This window comes from Tamandua tetradactyla, chromosome 14, assembly GCF_023851605.1.
Source record: "Tamandua tetradactyla isolate mTamTet1 chromosome 14, mTamTet1.pri, whole genome shotgun sequence".
NCBI lineage: Eukaryota > Metazoa > Chordata > Mammalia > Pilosa > Myrmecophagidae > Tamandua > Tamandua tetradactyla.
This window is the reverse complement of record NC_135340.1, coordinates 81,129,739-81,149,222: the sequence shown is the minus strand read 5'-3', so window position 1 is coordinate 81,149,222 and position 19,484 is coordinate 81,129,739. Positions and strand designations below refer to the sequence as shown.

General features: G+C 37.2%; 1 protein-coding gene and 1 pseudogene across 2 annotated transcripts in view; one reads left to right on the top strand and one right to left on the bottom strand.

Annotated features, from left to right (window-relative positions):
• Nucleotides 1-19,484, bottom strand: part of ZNF609 (zinc finger protein 609) — a 403,867-nt gene that overhangs the window by 274,421 nt on the left and 109,962 nt on the right. The gene's annotated exons all lie outside the window — the stretch shown is intronic.
• Nucleotides 6,025-6,754, top strand: LOC143656252 (14-3-3 protein zeta/delta pseudogene; annotated as a pseudogene).

Here is a 19,484-nt window from a genome sequence, read left to right as displayed (position 1 = left end):
AACAAACTGTGACATTTACATAAGATGGAATATTATGCAGCTGTAAAACAGAATAAAGTTATGAAGTATATAACAACATGAATGGACCTTAAGGACATTATGCTGAGTGTGATTATCCAGAAACAAAAGGACAAATACTGTATGATCTCACTGATATGAACTGACATTAGTGAATAAACTTGGAATACTTCCTTGGTAACAAAGAACTACTGACAATATTTGTTGTCAATGAAAAACTTAAAGCTTTGAAGTGGAAATCAGAATTTTGGACAACTTATGTCGATATCTTCAAGTCAAAACTACCACAAACTAGGCCACGTAAGTCCTGAAACTCAGAGGTGACAATCTCTCCAAAAACATCAGCCAGTTCCATTTACATATTGTTGACAGCCCTTTTCAACATGAAAATAATTAGAATGGACATAACCCAAATATACCCAAAGACAGGGAGAAGGATCAAAGGAGAAGGAGGAGTTATAACAGAGAAGTTAGGATTTTACAAATAAGTATTACCGCTGAATCATTATATCAATACTTGCTTTTAGTCTCCAGTGTGTTGAAGCAGCTAGAAGGAAAAACCTGAAATTGGGGAACTATAACCCATACTAAAGTTTGAAATCTGTTCTATAGCTACTTATTAAAATGTACTTTGAAATGTGAAAAAAAAATCAAATCAATGAATTGAGGGACGACATAAAGAAGGCAAGGAAGGAACAAAAAGAAGTAACTGAAAATCTGAAAAAACAAATGACAACTTAGGCGAATGGAAGGCACAGTAGAGGAGATGAAAAAAACAATGGAAACCTACAACTCAGATTTCAAGAGGCAGAAGATAGGATTAGTGAACTGGAGGATGGGACATCTGAAATCTGACAAGCAAAAGAAAATATAGGGAAAAGAATGGAAAAGTATGAGCAGGGACTCAGGGAATTGAATGACAATATGAAGCACACAAATATAAGTGTTGTGGGTGTCCCAGAAGGAGAAGAGAAGGGAAAAGGAGGAGGAAAAATAATGGAGGAAATTACCACAGAAAATGTCCCAACTCTTATGAAAGACTTTAAATTACAGATCCAAGAAGTGCAGTACAGTCCAAATAGAATAGATCCAAATAGATGTACTCCAACAGACTTACTAAACAGAATGTCAGATGTCAAAGAGAAAGAGAGAACCTTGAAAGTAGCAAGAGAAAAACAATCCATCACATACAAGGGAAGACAATAAGACTATGCACAGAAACCATGGAGGTAAGGAAAAAGTGGGATGATATATAAAAGATACTAAAAAAGAAAAACTGCCAACCAAGAATTCTATATCCAGCAAACTGTCCCTCAAAAAATGAGGGGAAATTAAAACATTTGCAGATAAAAATTCACTGAGAGAATTTGTGACCAAGAGACCAGCTCTGCAAGAAATACTAAAGGGAGCACTAGAGACAGATAAGTAAGACAGAAGACAGAGGTGTGGAGAAGGGTATAGAAATGAAAACTATCAGTAAAGGTATAAAGAAGACAAATTAGATATGACATATAAAATCTAAAAGGCAAAATGGTAGAAGAAAGTACTGACATATAATAATAACACTAAATATTAATGGATTAAACTCCCCAATCAAAAGACAAAGACTGGAAGAATGGATGAAAAAACAGGATCCTTCTATATGCTGTTGATAGGAAACACATCTTAGACCCAAGGATAAACATAAGTTGAAAGTTGGGAAATGATATTCCATGCAAATAACAACCAGAAAAGAGCAGGAGTAGCTATACCAATATCCAACAAATTAGACTTCAAATGTAAAACAGTTAAAAGAGACAAAGAAGGACACTATGTATTAATAAAAGGAACAATTCAACAAGAAGACATGAAAATCATAAATTTTTAAGCACTGAGCCAGAATGCTCCAAAGTACTTGAGGCAAACACTGAAAAGAGAAATAGACACATCTACCATAATAGTTGGGGACTTCAGTTCACTACTCTCATCAATGGACAAAACATCTAGACAGAGAATCAATAAAGAAACAGAGAATTTGAATAATACAATAATTGAACTAGACTTAACAAACATATATAGAACATCATACCCCACAACAGCAGGGAATACACCTTTTTCTCAACTGCTCATGGATCATTCTCAAGGACAGCCCATATGCTGGGTCACAAAGCAAATCTCAATAAATTTAAAAAGATGGAAATCATAAAAAATACATTCTCAGATCATAGATCATAAAGGAATGAAGTTCGAAATCAATAACAGGCGGAATGCCAGAAAATTCACAAATATGTGGAGGCTCAACAACACACTCTTTTTTTTTTTTTTTTTTTTTGACAAACAGGTGTATGCATTTATCAACAACACACTCTTAAACAACCAGTGGGTCAAGGAAGAAATTACAAGAGAAATCAGGAAATACTTTGAGGCAAATGAAAATGAAGACACAACATATCAAAATTTATGGGATGCAGCAAAGGCAGTGCTAAGATGGAAATTTATTGCCCTGAATGCCTATATCAAAAAAAAAAGAGCAAATATTGAGGAAGTAACTGTCCGCTTGGAAGAACTAGATAAAGAACAGCAAATTAACCCCAAAGCAAGCAAAAGGAAAGAAATAATGAAGATTAGAGCAGAAATAAATGAAACTGACAACATGAAAACAATCGAGAAAATCAACAAAACCAGAAGTTGTTTCTATGTGAAAATCAATAAGATTGATGACCCTCAGCAAGGTTGACAAAAAAGTAGAAAAGAGAACACTAAAATAAATAAAATCAGAAATGGAAGAGGAGACATAATCACTGACCCCACAGAAATAACAGAAGTAATGAGAGGATACTATGAACAATTGTATGCTAATAAGACAATGCAGATGAAAGGGACATCTTCCTAGAAAGGCATGAACAACCAACATTGACTTGAGAACAAACAGACGACCTCAACAAACCAGTCAGAAGGAAAGAAATGGAAACAGTCATTAAGAAGCTCCCCAAAAAGAAAAGTCCAGGACAAGATGGCTTCACATATGAATTCTACCAAACATTCAAAAAGAATTAGTACCAATCCTGCTCAAAGTCTTCAAAAGAATTGAAGAGGAGGGAAAGCTACCTAACTCATTCTACGAAGCCAACATCACCCTCATACCAAAGCCAGACAAAGATATTACAAAAAGAGAAAACTACAGAACAATCTCTCTAATGAATATAGATGCAAAAATCCTCAACAAAATTCTAACAAATCAAATCCAGCAACACATTGAAAAGACTTATACATCATGACCAAGTAGGATTCATCCCAGGTATGCGAGTATGGTTCAACATAAGAAAATCAATTAACGTGATACACCATATCAACAAATAAAAGCAGAAAAACCACATGATCATCTCGATTGAGGCAGAAAAGGCATTTGACAAAATTCAACATCCTTTCCTGCTGAAAACACTTCAAAGGATAGGAATACAAGGGAACTTCCTTAAATGATAAAGGGAATATAAAAAATTCTTGAAAATCAAATCCAGCAGTACATTAAAACAATTATACATCATGACCAAGTAGTATTCATCCCATGTATGCAAGGATGGGAATTTATGAAAAACCCACAGCTAACATCATCCTCAATGGGGAAAAACTGAAAACTTTCCCCCTAAGATCGGGAACAAGACAAGGATGCCCACTTTTACCACTGTTATTCAACACTGTGTTGGAAGCTCTAGCCAGAGCAATTAGAAAGGCAAGAGAAATACAAGGCATCAAAATTGGAAAGGAAGAAGTAAAAGTCTCACTGTTTGCAGATGATATGATACCATATGTTGAAAACCCTGAAAAATCCACAGCAAAACTACTAGCGCTAATAAATGAGTACAGCAAAGTGGCAGGGTACAAGATCAATACTCAATAATCTGTAGTATATACTAGTATATACACTAGGAATGAGCAATCTGAGGGGGAAATCAAGAACAAAATTCCATTTAAAATTGCAACCAAAATAAAAGATTTAGGAATACATTTAACTTAAGAGACAAAAGACCTATGCAAAGAAAACTACAAGAAATTCTCAAAAGAAACTACAGAAGACCCAAATAAATGGAAGGGCATACTGTGCTCATGGTTGGAAGACTAAATATAGTTAACATGTCAGTTTTACCTAAATTGATTTACAGATGCAATGCAATACTAATTAAAATCCCAAAAACTTACTTTTCAGAAATAGAAAAACCAATAACCAAATTTATCTGGAGAGGTAGGGTGCCCTGAATAACTAAAAGTATCCTGAGAAAGAAAATGAAGTTGGAGGCCTCATGTTACCTGACTTTCAGGCGTATTATGAAGCTACAGTAGTCAAAACAGCATGGTACTGGCATCAAGATAGATATACTGACCAATGGAATCGAATAGAATGTTCAGATATAGAGCCTCTTATGCATGGACAATTGATCTTTGATAAGGCAGTCAAGCCAACGTATCTGGGAGAGAACAGTCTCTTCAATAAACGGTGCCTAGAGAACTGGATATCCACATGCAAAAGAATGAAAGAGGATCCATATCTCACATCCTATACAAAAATTAACTCAAAATGGATCAAGACCTATACATTAGATCTAAGACCATAAAACTTGTAGAAGAAAATGCAGGAAAATATCTTATCAATGTTATAACAGGAGGCGGTTTCCTAGACCTTATACCCAAAGAACGAGCATTGAAGAAGTAATAAATGAATGGGAACTCCTCAAAATTAAACACTTTGTGCATCAAAGATCTTTGTCAAGAAAGTAAAAAGACAGCCTGTACAATGGGAGACAATATTTCAAAATGATCTATCAGATAAAGGTCTAGTGTCCAGAATATATAAAGAAACTGTTCAGTTCAACAACAAAAAGACAATCCAATTACAAAATAGGCAAAAGAAATGAACAGACACTTCTCAGAAGAGGAAATATAAATGGCCAAAAGGCACATGAAAAGATGCTCAACTTCCCTGGCTATTAGGGAAATGCAAATCAAAACCACAAGGAGATATCATCTCACACCCACCTGAATGGTCATTATCAATAAAACAGAAAACGACAAGTGCTGGAGAGGATGTGGAGAAAGAGGTACACTTATCCACTGTTGGTAGGAATGTCAAATGGTACAACCACTGTGGAAGGCAGTGTTGTGGTTCCTTAGGCAGCCCAAGTATAGAACTGCCATATGATCCAGCAATATCATTGCTAGGTATTTACTCAGAGGACATGTGGGCAAGGACACAAATGGACATTTGCACAGCAATGTTTATAGTGACATTATTTACAATTGCCAAGAGATGGAAACAGCCAAAATGTCCACCAACAGAGGAGTGGCTAAGCAAGTTCTGGTATACACATACGATGGAATATTATGCAGCTGTAAGAGAAAATAAAGTCATGAAGCATGTAACAACATGGATGGACCTTAAGGACATTATGCTCAGTTAGATTAGCTAGAAACAAAAGGACAAATACTGTATGGTCTCACTGATATGAACTGACATTAGCAAATGAACTTTGTTAGGCAAGATGTAATGGAGAGGCTGGAAGGAACTGCCTGAAAATGTAGAGCTGTGTTCCAGTAGCCATGTTTCTTGAAGATGATCGTATAATGATATAGCCATCGCAAGGTGACTTGTGATTGTGAAAACCTTGTACCTGATGCTTCTTTAATCTACCTTATGGACAGATGCGTAAAACATATGGATAAAAAAAGAAAAGAACAGGGCGGGCCGCGGTGGCTCAGCGGGCAAAGTGCTTGCCTGCTATGCCGGAGGACCTCGGTTCGATTCCCGGCCCCAGCCCATGTAACAAAAAACGGAAAAACAAAATACAATAAAACAAGAAAATGTTTAAAAATGTTTCCCTTTCTTCCTTCCTTCCTTCCTTCTCTCTGTCTTTCCTTTAAAAAAAAAAAAAAAAAAAAAAAGAAAAGAACAAAGATTAGGCCGCTGCTGCTGTCCAGAGACTGCTGAGTCCCGTTTGTCCACTGCCACCTACTCCAGACACAGAATATCCAGTCATGGATTAAAATCGGTTGGTGCAGAAGTCCTAACTGGCTGAGCAGGCTGAGTGATATGATGACATGGCAGCCTGCATGAAGCCTGTTACTGAGCAAGGAGCCGAATTATTCAACAAGGAGAGGTCGTATCCCAGTTGCTTATAAAAATATTGTAGGAACTTGTAGGTCATCTTAGAGGGTTGTCTCAAGTATTGAGCAAAAGTCGGAAGGTGCTGAAAAAAAACAGTAGATTGCTCACGAATACAGAGAAAACTGAGACCACGTTAAGAGATATCTGCAATGACATAATGTCTCTTTTGGAAAAATTTTTGATGCCCAATGCCTCACAAGCACAGAGCAAAGTCTTCTATTTGAAAAAGAAAGGAAACTGTCATTACTTGGCTGAGGCTGCCGCTGATGATGACAAGAAAGGCATTGTGGATCAGTCATATCAAGCATACCAAGAGGATTTGAAATCAGCAAAAAGGAAATGCAACTGACACATCCTATCAGACTGGGTCTAGTCCCTAATTTTTCTGTGTTCTATTATGAGATTCTGAACTCCCCAGAGAAAGCCTGCTCTCTTGTAAAGACAGCTTTTGATGAAACCATTGCTGAACTTGCTATATTAAATGAAGAGTCATACAAAAACAGCATGCTAATAGTGCAGTTACTGAGAGACAACTTGACATTGTGGAGATCGGATACCCAAGGAGATGAAGGTGAAGCAGGAGAAGGAGAGGAAAACTAACCAGCCTTCCAACTTTTGTCTGCCTCATTCTAAAATTTACACAGTAGACCACTTGTCATCCATGCTGTCCCACAAATAATTTTTTTGTATATGATTTATAACAGGTATATTATGTTATTTCTATTTGAATTTCTGTATTTCCCATGTGGTTGTTATGTTTAATATTAGGGGAGTTCTAGTTTGCTAGTTGCTGGAATGCAATATATCACAAACAGAATGACTTTTAAAAAGGGGAATTTAATAAGTTGCTAGTTTACAGTTCTAAGGCTGAGAAATTGTCCCAATTAAAGCAAGTCTATAGAAATGTCCCATCAAAGGCATCCAAAGAAAGATACCTTGGTTCAAGAAGGCCGATATAGTTCAGAATCTCTCTCTCTCAAGTGAGAAGGCACATGGCGAACGTGGCATCATCTGCTAGCTTTCTCTCCTGGCTTCCTGTTTCATGAAGCTCCCCGGGAGGCGTTTTCCTTCTTCATCTCCAAAGGTCGCTGGCGTGGACTCTACTTCATGGTGCTACAGCATTTTCTGCTCTCTCTGAATCTCTCATTCTCCAAAATGTTTCCTCTTTTATAGGACTTTGGAAACTAATCAAGACCCACCCAAATGGGTGGAGACACGCCTCTACCTAATCCATCTTAATAACCACTCTTGATTAAATCACATCTCCAGGGAGCTGATCTAATTACAATTTCAAACATACAATACTGAATAGGGATTAGAAGAAATGGCAACCTTTACAAAATGGGATTAGGATTAAAACATGGTTTTCTAGGGTACATACATCATTTCAAACCAGCACAGGAGTACAGCCAGTTAATATTTAGAGAGTTATCTGTTTTCATTTTGAGGTGGCTAATATGGGGATGTGGAATTTTTATACAAGTTATAAATACTTTTAGTGCATTATGGCTCCACAAGGGCCAGTGTTAAAACTGCTTCCATGTCTAAGCAAAGAAAACTGCCTACTACATATTGGTTTGTCCCCGTGGGGGATAAAGGGATAATTGGTTCCAGTCACAAGTATAGTTATTGCGGGTACTTTAAAGTTGGAGCACTTTCAAGGCTGTGGAAGAAATAGGTATCCCATGGATAACACATGTTTAACCATGTATATTTGTGGAATACACACTCTCAATGTGTACACCCTTGACTAGAGCTGTAGAAGTGTTCCTTTAGACAAAGTTGTGATCCAATTTACTCTGGAGAAGGGCAGAAATGGTTCACATCCTATTGTTTGTAAAGTCACCTGCTGTTTGCTTTCATTATTTTTGCTACACTCATTTTATTTGTATTTAAATGTTTATGACAACCTAAGAACAAATACACAAGTAACGACACAGTAAAAATGAGTTGCTTGATATTCATTACTTCATGTTTATCAAGCATAGCAGTAAAACAAAAAACCATGCAGTTAATTTTTTAGGGTTTTGCTTTTGTGATTTTTTTTTTTGATACTTGCCTAACATGCATGTGCTGTAAAAATAGTTAATAGGGAAATAACTTGATGATGGCTAGCTTTGTTTAATGTCTTATGAAATTTTCATGAATAATCCAAATATAATTGTTAAGAACACGGGTATTAAGTTGACGTAAATGGAATAAAAGTTTTACGAATGGAGTTTTCAACTAATTACAGCTTTTCATGTAAATTAGTCCTTGGTTCTGAAACTTCTCTAAAAGAAATTGTACATTTTTGGAAATTTATTTCTTATTCCCTTTTGGCAGCTAATGGGCTTTTACTAAGTTTAAAAAAGAAGTTTATCCTAAGGACAAAAATACTACTCATGTAACTACTGTTTACAACCATATCCCATTCTCCTTTTCTTCCCTCCTTCCCTCCACCCCTACCCCCTCAAATCAATTTCTCTTGCAGGGGAGTTGGGGGGGGGGCTGTCAATTACATAAAAGTAATGTGCTTCATTTAAATTTTTGGTATATGGTATTTTCTAACTTCAGAAGCCACAATGTTCTTGGCCCATCATGATATTGGGAAGCATTAACTGTAAGTTTTGTGCTTCTACTTTTGGTTTTTAAGAACTTCTTGATACTCTTGCAGTCTGCTTTCAATTTTGATCCTTTATTCCTTCTATTTGTTGGGTACACATTACATTCCTTTTTTATCCTTCTTCTGTCTCATCATCAACCATTCCTACTTAGTGGCTGTGTACTTGGAAAAAGTCCACATGATCTTTCTGGCTCCACTCAATGTCTAAGATACCATCCTACTTCCTTTGCTTGCATCCCACAAACTATTTTCCTCATCCTATTTACTGTGGCAGATCTCTCCTTAGTTGATGAGATTGTGCTTATCTCCCTCTAAACCCAACCTATCTTGAATGGCCTGTCATTGTCTACCTTTAATGCCTTTTTCCTCTATTCTCTAAATAATGATGGGGCTAAGTTATACCCAGAGCTCACCCTTCAGACTATTTCCTCAGTACCTTGCAGAAAACACCAAACATAAAGTATTTTTTTTCTTTTAGAATGTAAGCTCCTCAAGAGCAGAGACAATATTTTCTGTATGTTCTATTGTGCCTAGTACACTGTAAATGCTCAATAAATACTGATGATGGGAGGCAGTGAGTCTTAATGATAAGGGTGAAAACCTGAAATTCCAAATACTGTTTTGTTGATGCTCCATTATGACCCTAGGTTAAATTGGGAAATACTGGCCCTTTTGGATAATTGTTCCAAATATTACATTCAAATAAAGGTGCAATGGAGAAAAAAAAAAAAAAACAAGACTGTAAAAAAGAAATGTAGGACAGCACCTTTAGGACCTTAAGCAATGGTTTCTTAGACAATACACTCAAACCACAAGCTACAAAAGAAAAAAGCTGATAAATGGGACTTCATCAAAATTGAAAGCTTTTGTATATCAAAGGATTCTCTCATAAAAGAGAAAGACAGTCTACTTAACGGGAGAAAATATTTGGAAACCACATATCTGATAAGGGTATAATACGCAGAATATATAAATAAATCCTTCAACTCAATAGTAGACAAAAATAATTTTAAAAATGGGCAAAAGACTTGAACACATTTCTCCAAAAAGGAAATACATAAGGCTAAAAAGCACATGAAAAGATGTTCAGAATCATTATCTATTAGGGAAATGAAAATCAAACCCACAATGAGATTGCATTCACATCTATTAGTATGGCTACTATAAACTGAAAACAAACAAACAAAAATTTTAAATGTTGGACAGGTTGTGGAGAAATAGGAACACTCATTCACTTTTGGTGGGAAAGCAAAATGGTACAGCTAATGTGGAAGCAGTTTGGAGGTTCCTTGGAAAGTTAGGTAAAGAACTAGCATATCACCTGGCAATTCCAATCCTAGGTATATACCCAAAAGATCTGAAAGCTGGGACTCGAACAGGTATTTTCACACTGATGTTCACAGTGGCATTATTCACAACTGCAAAGAGGTACAACCAACTCCAGTGTCTATCAATCTATGAATTATAAATATATACATACAATTAAATATTATTCAGCTGTGAAAAGGAATGAAGTTCTGAGACATGCTAAAACATGGATGAACCCAGAAGATATCATGTTGAGAGAAATAAGACAGACATAAAAGAGCAAATATTGTGTGATGTCAATGATATTAAATAATTAGCATAAGCAAACTCAGAGTCACAATCTAGAATACAGGTTATTAAGGGCTGGGGTGGGGGTAGGGAATGGGGAGTTAATGCTGAAATTGTACAGATTTTCTATTTTGGTTGACTATAAAGTTTTGGTAAGGGATGGTGTTGATAGTAGCACAACATTGTGAATTTAATTAACAGCACTGAATGATATATTCCATTGTGGTTAAAAGGTGAAATTTTAGTTGTATATATGTTACTAGAATAAAAAATTTCAAAACAGCCCCACAGGAATGTATAACACAGAGAACCCTATTGTCAACAACGTACTATAGTTAATAGCAAAATTATAAAAATTTCCTTTCATGAACTGTGACAACTGTACCACACTAATACAAGATAGAATAACAGGATGGTATATGAGAACTTTCTATTTCATTAATGGTTTTTCTGTAAACCTGCAACTGTTCTAATAAAATAAATAAATGTTTAAAAATTGATAGTTGCAGCTTATATTTATACAGCTCTCACCACGTATCAGATACTATCTACATACATTTATCAACTAGTTTAATCCATTCAATTAATACATGTAAAGTGCTTCCTATTGAATTTAGCTGTTATTCTCATCATCATGAGTGGCAGCATTATGAACTGTTTTCTGGGTGACTATGCACTCTGCTAAACTTTCTGTTTGGGAGGGATACCCTAACATTTCTAATTTTGTCTTCTAGGATTAATTTTTGTATTGACCTTAGCACTCACTCAAGAATGAGATAAAGTGATATCTCATTCTTGGCACTGACATGGACTTAAACAAAACAAAAAAAGACATAAAACTGTTCTTATGGAGCATGTGCCTCACACCTTCATTCATTCTTGCAGCCACTCAATAATCTGTTATATGTAAATACCACTGTTCCCCCTTCTATCCCTCAGTCCTTGTACCTTAGGCCACCTCCATCCATTGTGAATCATGAACAGTGCCGCCATAAACACCAGTGTGCAAACATCCATTCCTGTGCTCACTCTCAGTTCCTCCAGATATAAATCTAACAACAGGGCTGCAGGATCATATGGCAATCCCACCCGTAGACCCCTGTATAATCACCATGCTGCCCTCCAGAGGTTTATCTTTATGAAACTTATTCCTGGAAAGGAGAAGCTAAGCCTACTTATAATTATGCCTAGCAATTACCCCCAAAGAACCACTTTTGTTGCTCAGATGTGGCCTCTCTCTTTAAGCCAACTTGGCAGGAGAACTCACTATCCAGTCCCCCTATGTGGGACATGACTCCCAGGGGCATAAATCTCCCTGGCAATGGGAGACAAGAACCACAGGATGAGACAAAACCTGGCATTATGGGAGTGAAAAAGGCTTCTTGACCAAAAGGGGGAAGAGGGAAATGAGACAAAATAAAATTTCAGTGGCTGAGAAATTGCAAACAGAGTCAAGAGGTTATCCTGGTGGCTATTCTTATGTATTTTATATATATATATATATATCCCTTTTTAGTTTATGGTATATTGGAGTATCTAAGGGGAAGTACTTGAAACTGCTGAATTGTATTCCAGTAGTCTTATTTCTTTTTTTTCTTTTTATTGTGAAAAATAACATATATACAAAAAAGGAATAAGCACAGCACAATAAGTAGTTGTAGAACAGATTTCAGAGTTTTGTATGGGTTACAATTCCACAATTTTAGGTTTTTACTTCTAAAATAGTGGAGACTAAGAAAGGTATCAATTTAATGATTCAGCACTCACATTTATTTGTTAAATCCTATCTTCTCTGTATAACTCCACCATCACCTTTGATCTTTACATTCCTCTCTTAAGGGGAATTTTGGGCTATGTTAATTCTAAATTTTTTATATTGGAAGGGTCTGTCACTAATTTTGGGTAGGGAGATGGAATTATCTGATGTTCTGGAGAGGCTGGGTTAGGTTTCAGGACTTATCTGGAGCAGGGACCCAACTGAAGGTTGTAGGTTTCTTGAAAGTTACTCTAGTGCATGGAACACTTGTGGAATCTTATATATTGCCCTAGGTGTTCCTTAGAATTGCCTGGAATGGACCTGTTTGAGGGTTGGCAGGTTATGATTGGTAGCAAGGTCTAACTGAAGCTTGTGTAAGAGCAACCTCCAGAGTAGCCTCGACTCTATTTGAACTCTCTCTGCCACTGATACTTTATTAATTACACTTCTTTCCCCCTTTTTGGTCAGGATGGAACTCTTGATCCCACTGTGCCAAGTTTGGATTCATCCCTGGAAGTCCTCTCCCACATTGCCAGGGTGACTTTCACCCCTGGATGTCATGTCCCACATAGCAGGGAGGGCAATGATTTCGTTTGCAGGGTTGGTCTTAGAGAGACTGAGCCCCATAGCCTTGTTTCTTGAAGATGACTGTACAATTATATAGCTTTTACAATGTGACCGTGTGAATTTGAAAATTTTATATCTGATGCTTGTTTTATCAGGGTATGGATAGATGAGTATAACAAATAAATAATAGGGAGGAATAAAGTAAAAAAATGGGTAGATTTAAATCTTAGGCTTTTAACACTAGATCCAAGTTTAGAAGGGAAATGAATACAGAGGAGTTAAAACATGTGACTATATGGGTGTGATATGCAAAAGCTGTACAGAAATAACCTGCCCATTTTGGGGGAAACCTCCATCAGGGCAACATTTCAAGAGTTAAATATAAATTCTAAAATTACCTTATAGTAAATTTGATTCTGCCCATAGTGAAAAGGATAAATTGGGTGGAATTTCGGTTCTTCCATTCATTATTTTCATGATTTTAGGCAAATCACTTTTCTTCTTTAGAATTCATTTTCGGAATGTAGAAAAAAAGAAAATTACTTATTATATCTAAGGTCCCTTTCAACTTAACAATCTAGGATTTGGGGTCAAATAAAGAACAATACATCATTTTAGGATTAGCAACATCATTTTCATTATAAACAACCTTTAGCAAGATCAGCTTGCTTTCAGTTTGAAATAATAGGGAGAATGGAGGGGCAGGAACAGCCTGAAGTGTTACTTACTAAGGCTTAATACTTATGATTTGCAACAAAAAAGTACAATAATTAACTTTATAAGTGGACATCTTTTTCAATAAGCTATTTGTCATGAAAATAATACCTGGCACAGTGCTTAGCACATAGAAAGTTCTTAAATATTTGTTGATTAAATGAATAAATGAATGAACTTACCAATTAATATGAATTTATTCTTTCAGACAGGTAAATCCGAACAAAAAGAACTTTTCTCAGCATGAAAGTTAGTGTCTTTGAATTTGGCTCTATAAAGTATATATATATAGCCCAGATATACTGTATATAAAAGTGCTAACGATACAGAAGGTGGAAGTATTAGTTTCCTGGGGCTGCTGCAACAATTACCACAAACTTGGTGACTTTTACGCTAGCTTCAACTAGATACTGTTAATTACAAGGGCTTGCCAAACCCCAACCAAAACCATTCTTGCCAACCCTAAAGAACATCTAGGGCTTTATCTGAGATTCCACAAAAATTTCACACACTAAGATTACTTTTCAGAAACCTACAACCTCTAGGTGGGTTCCTAGGCCAGGTAAGTCCCGAACCCTAGAGAGGCCAGCTTCTCCATGAACATTAACTAGTTCCATCCCTCTATGCCGTATTATCAACACCCCTTTCCGATGTGAAAAACTTAGGACGGGCAGAGCCCAAATATCCTTAAAGCATGGGAGCAGGATCAAAAGGCAGGGAGGAGGAGACTTCCTGGAAGATGGCGGCTTGGTAAGACGCGCGGATCTTAGTTTCTTCTCCAGGACACCTACTAGGGGAGTAGAAACGATACAGAAAGCGCCCAAAGCCACAACAGAGATAAAAAAGACAGCGTACCCCATCCTGGAACGGCTGGCTGGCTGAGAGAAGCAGCTCGGGTGAGATCGCCGAGGCGCGCGGGCCTTACCGGGCGGGGTGGCAAGCGGCCGGAGTTACTCCCTTCCCCCTTCCCGGGCCGGCTGGGATAATTGGAGAGGTGGTCCCCTGAAACCAAGGCAACTGGCGCCCACACCACGCGCAGCCCCCGGACCAACTGAGAGAATTGGATCGGAAACCCCCAGGCCGCGGAGAACGGTGACCCCGTGACTCCCGGGGAACGTGCACTCTCTCGGGCGGGCCGCTGCCACTGGCGCCCTCCCGCCACGCTTGTTGCCCAGGGCCGACTAGGAAATTCGGACGGGCTCTTTCCCTGGCTGCGGGGACCAGCAACCCTCCCTGCGTTCGGACCCCGGGCCGGCTCAAGCCGCTTCGGCTAGCGAACCCCCAGGACGGCAAGAGTTTTCCAAAGTTTAAGGTCCCACAGCACCTTTTACTGGTGGGACCCGCAGACAAACGTGTGCCACGAGCGCCACCTACTGGGCAGGATAAGAAAAACAGAACCCAGAGATTTCACAGAAAAATATTACAACCTTGCTGGGTCCAACACCAAGAGAAATCTGAATAAATGCCCAGACGCCAGCAGCAGAAGATAACTGTCCACGCTCAAAAGATTGAGACTATGGCTCAGTCAAAGGAACAAACCAATAGCTCAAATGAGACACAAGAGCTGAGACAACTAATGCTGAATATACGAACAGAAATGGAAAACCTCTTCAAAAATGAAATCGATAAATTGAGGGAGGACATGAAGAGGACATGGGCTGAACATAAAGAAGAAATAGAAAAACTGAAAAAACAAATCGCAGAACTTATGGAAGTGAAGGATAAAGTAGCAAACACAGAAAAAATAATGGATAGCTACAATGATAGATTTAAAGGCACAGAAGATAGAATTAGTGATTTGGAGGATGGAACATCTGAATTCCAAAAAGAAACAGAAACTATAGGGAAAAGAATGGAAAAATTTGAACAGGGTATCAGGGAACTCAAGGACAATATGAACCGCACAAATATACGTGTTGTGGGTGTCCCAGAAGGAGAAGAGAAAGGAAAAGGAGGAGAAAAACTAATGGAAGAAATTATCACTGAAAATTTCCCAACTCTTTAGAGTCTTTTAGGTCTTTAGAAAGACCTAAAATTACAGATCCAAGAAGTGCAGCGCACCCCAAAGAGATTAGACCCAAATAGGCGTTCTCCAAGACACTTACTAGTTAGAATGTCAGAGGTCAAAGAGAAAGAGAAGATCTTGAAAGCAGCAAGAGAAAAACAATCCATTACATACAAGGGAAACCCAATAAGACTTTGTGTAGATTTCTCAGCAGAAACCATGGAAGCTAGAAGACAGTGGGATGATATATTTAAAATACTAAAAGAGAAAAACTGCCAACCAAGACTCCTATATCCAGCAAAATTATCCTTCAAAAATGAGGGAGAAATTAAAACATTCTCAGACAAAAAGTCACTGAAAGAATTTGTGACCAAGAGACCAGCTCTGCAAGAAATACTAAAGGGAGCACTAGAGTCAGATACAAAAAGACAGAAGAGAGAGATATGGAAAAGAGTGTAGAAAGAAGGAAAATCAGATATGATATATATAATACAAAAGGCAAAATGTTAGAGGAAAATATTATCCAAACATTAATAACACTAAATGTCAATGGACTGAATTCCCCAATCAAAAGACATAGATTGGCAGAATGGATTAAAAAACAGGATCCTTCTATATGCTGTCTACAGGAAACACATCTTAGACCCAAAGATAAACATAGGTTGAAAGTGAAAGGTTGGGAAAAGATATTTCATGCAAATAACAACCAGAAAAGAGCAGGAGTGGCTATACTAATATCCAACAAATTAGACTTCAAATGTAAAACAGTTAAAAGAGACAAAGAAGGACACTATATACTAATAAAAGGAACAATTAAACAAGAAGATATAACAATCATAAATATTTACGCACCGAATCAGAATGCCCCAAAATACGTGAGGAATATACTGCAAACACTGAAAAGGGAAATAGACTCATATACCATAATAGTTGGAGACTTCAACTCACCACTCTCATCAAGGGACAGAACATCTAGACAGAGGATCAACAAAGAAATAGAGAATCTGAATATTACTATAAATGAACTAGACTTAATAGACATTTATAGGACATTACATCCCACAACAGCAGGATACACCTTTTTCTCAAGTGCTCATGGATCATTCTCAAAGATAGACCATATGCTGGGTCACAAAGCAAGTCTTAACAAATTTAAAAAGATTGAAATCTTACACAACACTTTCTCGGACCATAAAGGAATGATGTTGGAAATCAATAATAGGCAGAGTGCCAGAATATTCACAAATACGTGGAGGCTCAACAACACACTCCTAAACAACGACTGGGTCAAAGAAGAAATTGCAAGAGAAATTAGCAAATACCTCGAGGCGAATGAAAATGAAAACACAACATATCAAAACTTATGGGATGCAGCAAAGGCAGTGCTAAGAGGGAAATTTATTGCTCTAAATGCCTATATCAGAAAAGAAGAAAAGGCAAAAATTCAGGAATTAACTATCCATTTGGAAGAACTGGAGAAAGAACAGCAAGCTAACCCCAAAGCAAGCAAAAGGAAAGAAATAACAAAGATTAGAGCACAAATAAATGAAATTGAAAACATGAAAACAATAGAGAAAATCAATAAGGCCAGAAGTTGGTTCTATGAGAAATTCAATAAGATTGATGGGCCCTTAGCAAGATTGACAAAAAGAAGAAGAGAGAGGATGCAAATAAATAAGATCAGAAATGGAAGAGGAGACATAACTACTGACCTCACAGAAATAAAGGAGGTAATAACAGGATACTATGAACAACTTTACGCTAATAAATACAACAATTTAGAGGAAATGGACGGGTTCCTGGAAAGACATGAACAACCAACTTTGACTCAAGAAGACATAGATGACCTCAACAAACCAATCACAAGTAAAGAAATTGAATTAGTCATTCAAAAGCTTCCTAAAAAGAAAAGTCCAGGACCAGATGGCTTCACATGTGAATTCTACCAAACGTTCCAGAAAGAATTAGTACCAATTCTCTTCAAACTCTTCAAAAAAATCGAAGTGGAGGGAAAACTACCTAATTCATTCTATGAAGCCAACATCACCCTCATACCAAAACCAGGCAAAGATATTACAAAAAAAGAAAACTACAGACCAATCTCTCTAATGAATACAGATGCAAAAATCCTCAATAAAATTCTAGCAAATCGTATCCAACAACACATTGAAAGAATTATACATCATGACCAAGTAGGATTCATCCCAGGTATGCAAGGATGGTTCAACATAAGAAAATCAATTAATGGAATACACCATATCAACAAATCAAAGCAGAAAAATCACATGATCATCTCAATTGATGCAGAGAAGGCATTCGACAAGATTCAACATCCTTTCCTGTTGAAAACACTTCAAAAGATAGGAATACAAGGGAACTTCCTTAAAATGATAGAGGGAATATATGAAAAACCCACAGCTAATATCATCCTCAATGGGGAAAAATTGAAAACTTTCCCCCTAAGATCAGGAACAAGACAAGGATGTCCACTATCACCACTATTATTCAACATTGTGTTGGAGGTTCTAGCCAAAGCAATTAGACAAGAAAAAGAAATACAAGGCATCAAAATTGGAAAGGAAGAAGTAAAACTATCACTGTTTGCAGACGATATGATACTATACGTCGAAAACCCGGAAAAATCCACAACAAAACTACTAGAGCTAATAAATGAGTACAGCAAAGTAGCAGGTTACAAGATCAACATTCAAAAATCTGTAGCATTTCTATACACTAGTAATGAACAAGCTGAGGGGGAAATCAAGAAACGAATCCCATTTACAATTGCAACTAAAAGAATAAAATACCTAGGAATAAATTTAACTAAAGAGACAAAAAACCTATATAAAGAAAACTACAAAAAACTGCTAAAAGAAATCACAGAAGACCTAAATAGATGGAAGGGCATACCGTGTTCATGGATTGGAAGACTAAATATAGTTAAGATGTCAATCCTACCTAAATTGATTTACAGATTCAATGCAATACCAATCAAAATCCCAACAACTTATTTTTCAGAAATAGAAAAACCAATAAGCAAATTTATCTGGAAGGGCAGGGTGCCCCGAATTGCTAAAAGCATCTTGAGGAAAAAAAACGAAGCTGGAGGTCTCGCGCTGCCTGACTTTAAGGCATATTATGAAGCCACAGTGGTCAAAACAGCATGGTATTGGCATAAAGATAGATATATCGACCAATGGAATCGAATAGAGTGCTCAGATATAGACCCTCTCATCTATGGACATTTGATCTTTGATAAGGCAGTCAAGCCAACTCACCTGGGACAGAGCAGTCTCTTCAATAAATGGTGCCTAGAGAACTGGATATCCATATGCAAAAGAATGAAAGAAGACCCATCTCTCACACCCTATACAAAAGTTAACTCAAAATGGATCAAAGATCTAAACATTAGGTCTAAGACCATAAAACAGTTAGAGGAAAATGTTGGGAGATATCTTATGGATCTTACAACTGGAGGCGGTTTTATGGACCTTAAAAAAAACTTTAAAGCAAGTGCTCTTGCTTTAAAACTAAAGCAAGAGCACTGAAGAAGGAAATAAATAAATGGGAACTCCTCAAAATTAAACACTTTTGTGCATCAAAGAACTTCATCAAGAAAGTAGAAAGACAGCCTACACAATGGGAGACAATATTTGGAAATGACATATCAGATAAAGGTCTAGTATCCAGAATTTATAAAGAGATTGTTCAACTCAACAACAAAAAGACAGCCAACCGAATTACAAAATGGGAAAAAGATTTGAACAGACACCTCTCAGAAGAGGAAATACGGATGGCCAAGAGGCACATGAAGAGATGCTCAATGTCCCTGGCCATTAGAGAAATGCAAATCAAAACCACAATGAGATATCATCTCACACCCACCAGAATGGCCATTATCAACAAAACAGAAAATGACAAGTGCTGGAGAGGATGCGGAGAAAGAGGCACACTTATCCACTGTTGGTGGGAATGTCAAAGGGTGCAACCACTGTGGAAGGCAGTTTGGCGGTTCCTCAAAAAGCTGAATATAGAATTGCCATACGACCCAGCAATACCATTGCTAGGTATCTACTCAAAGGACTTA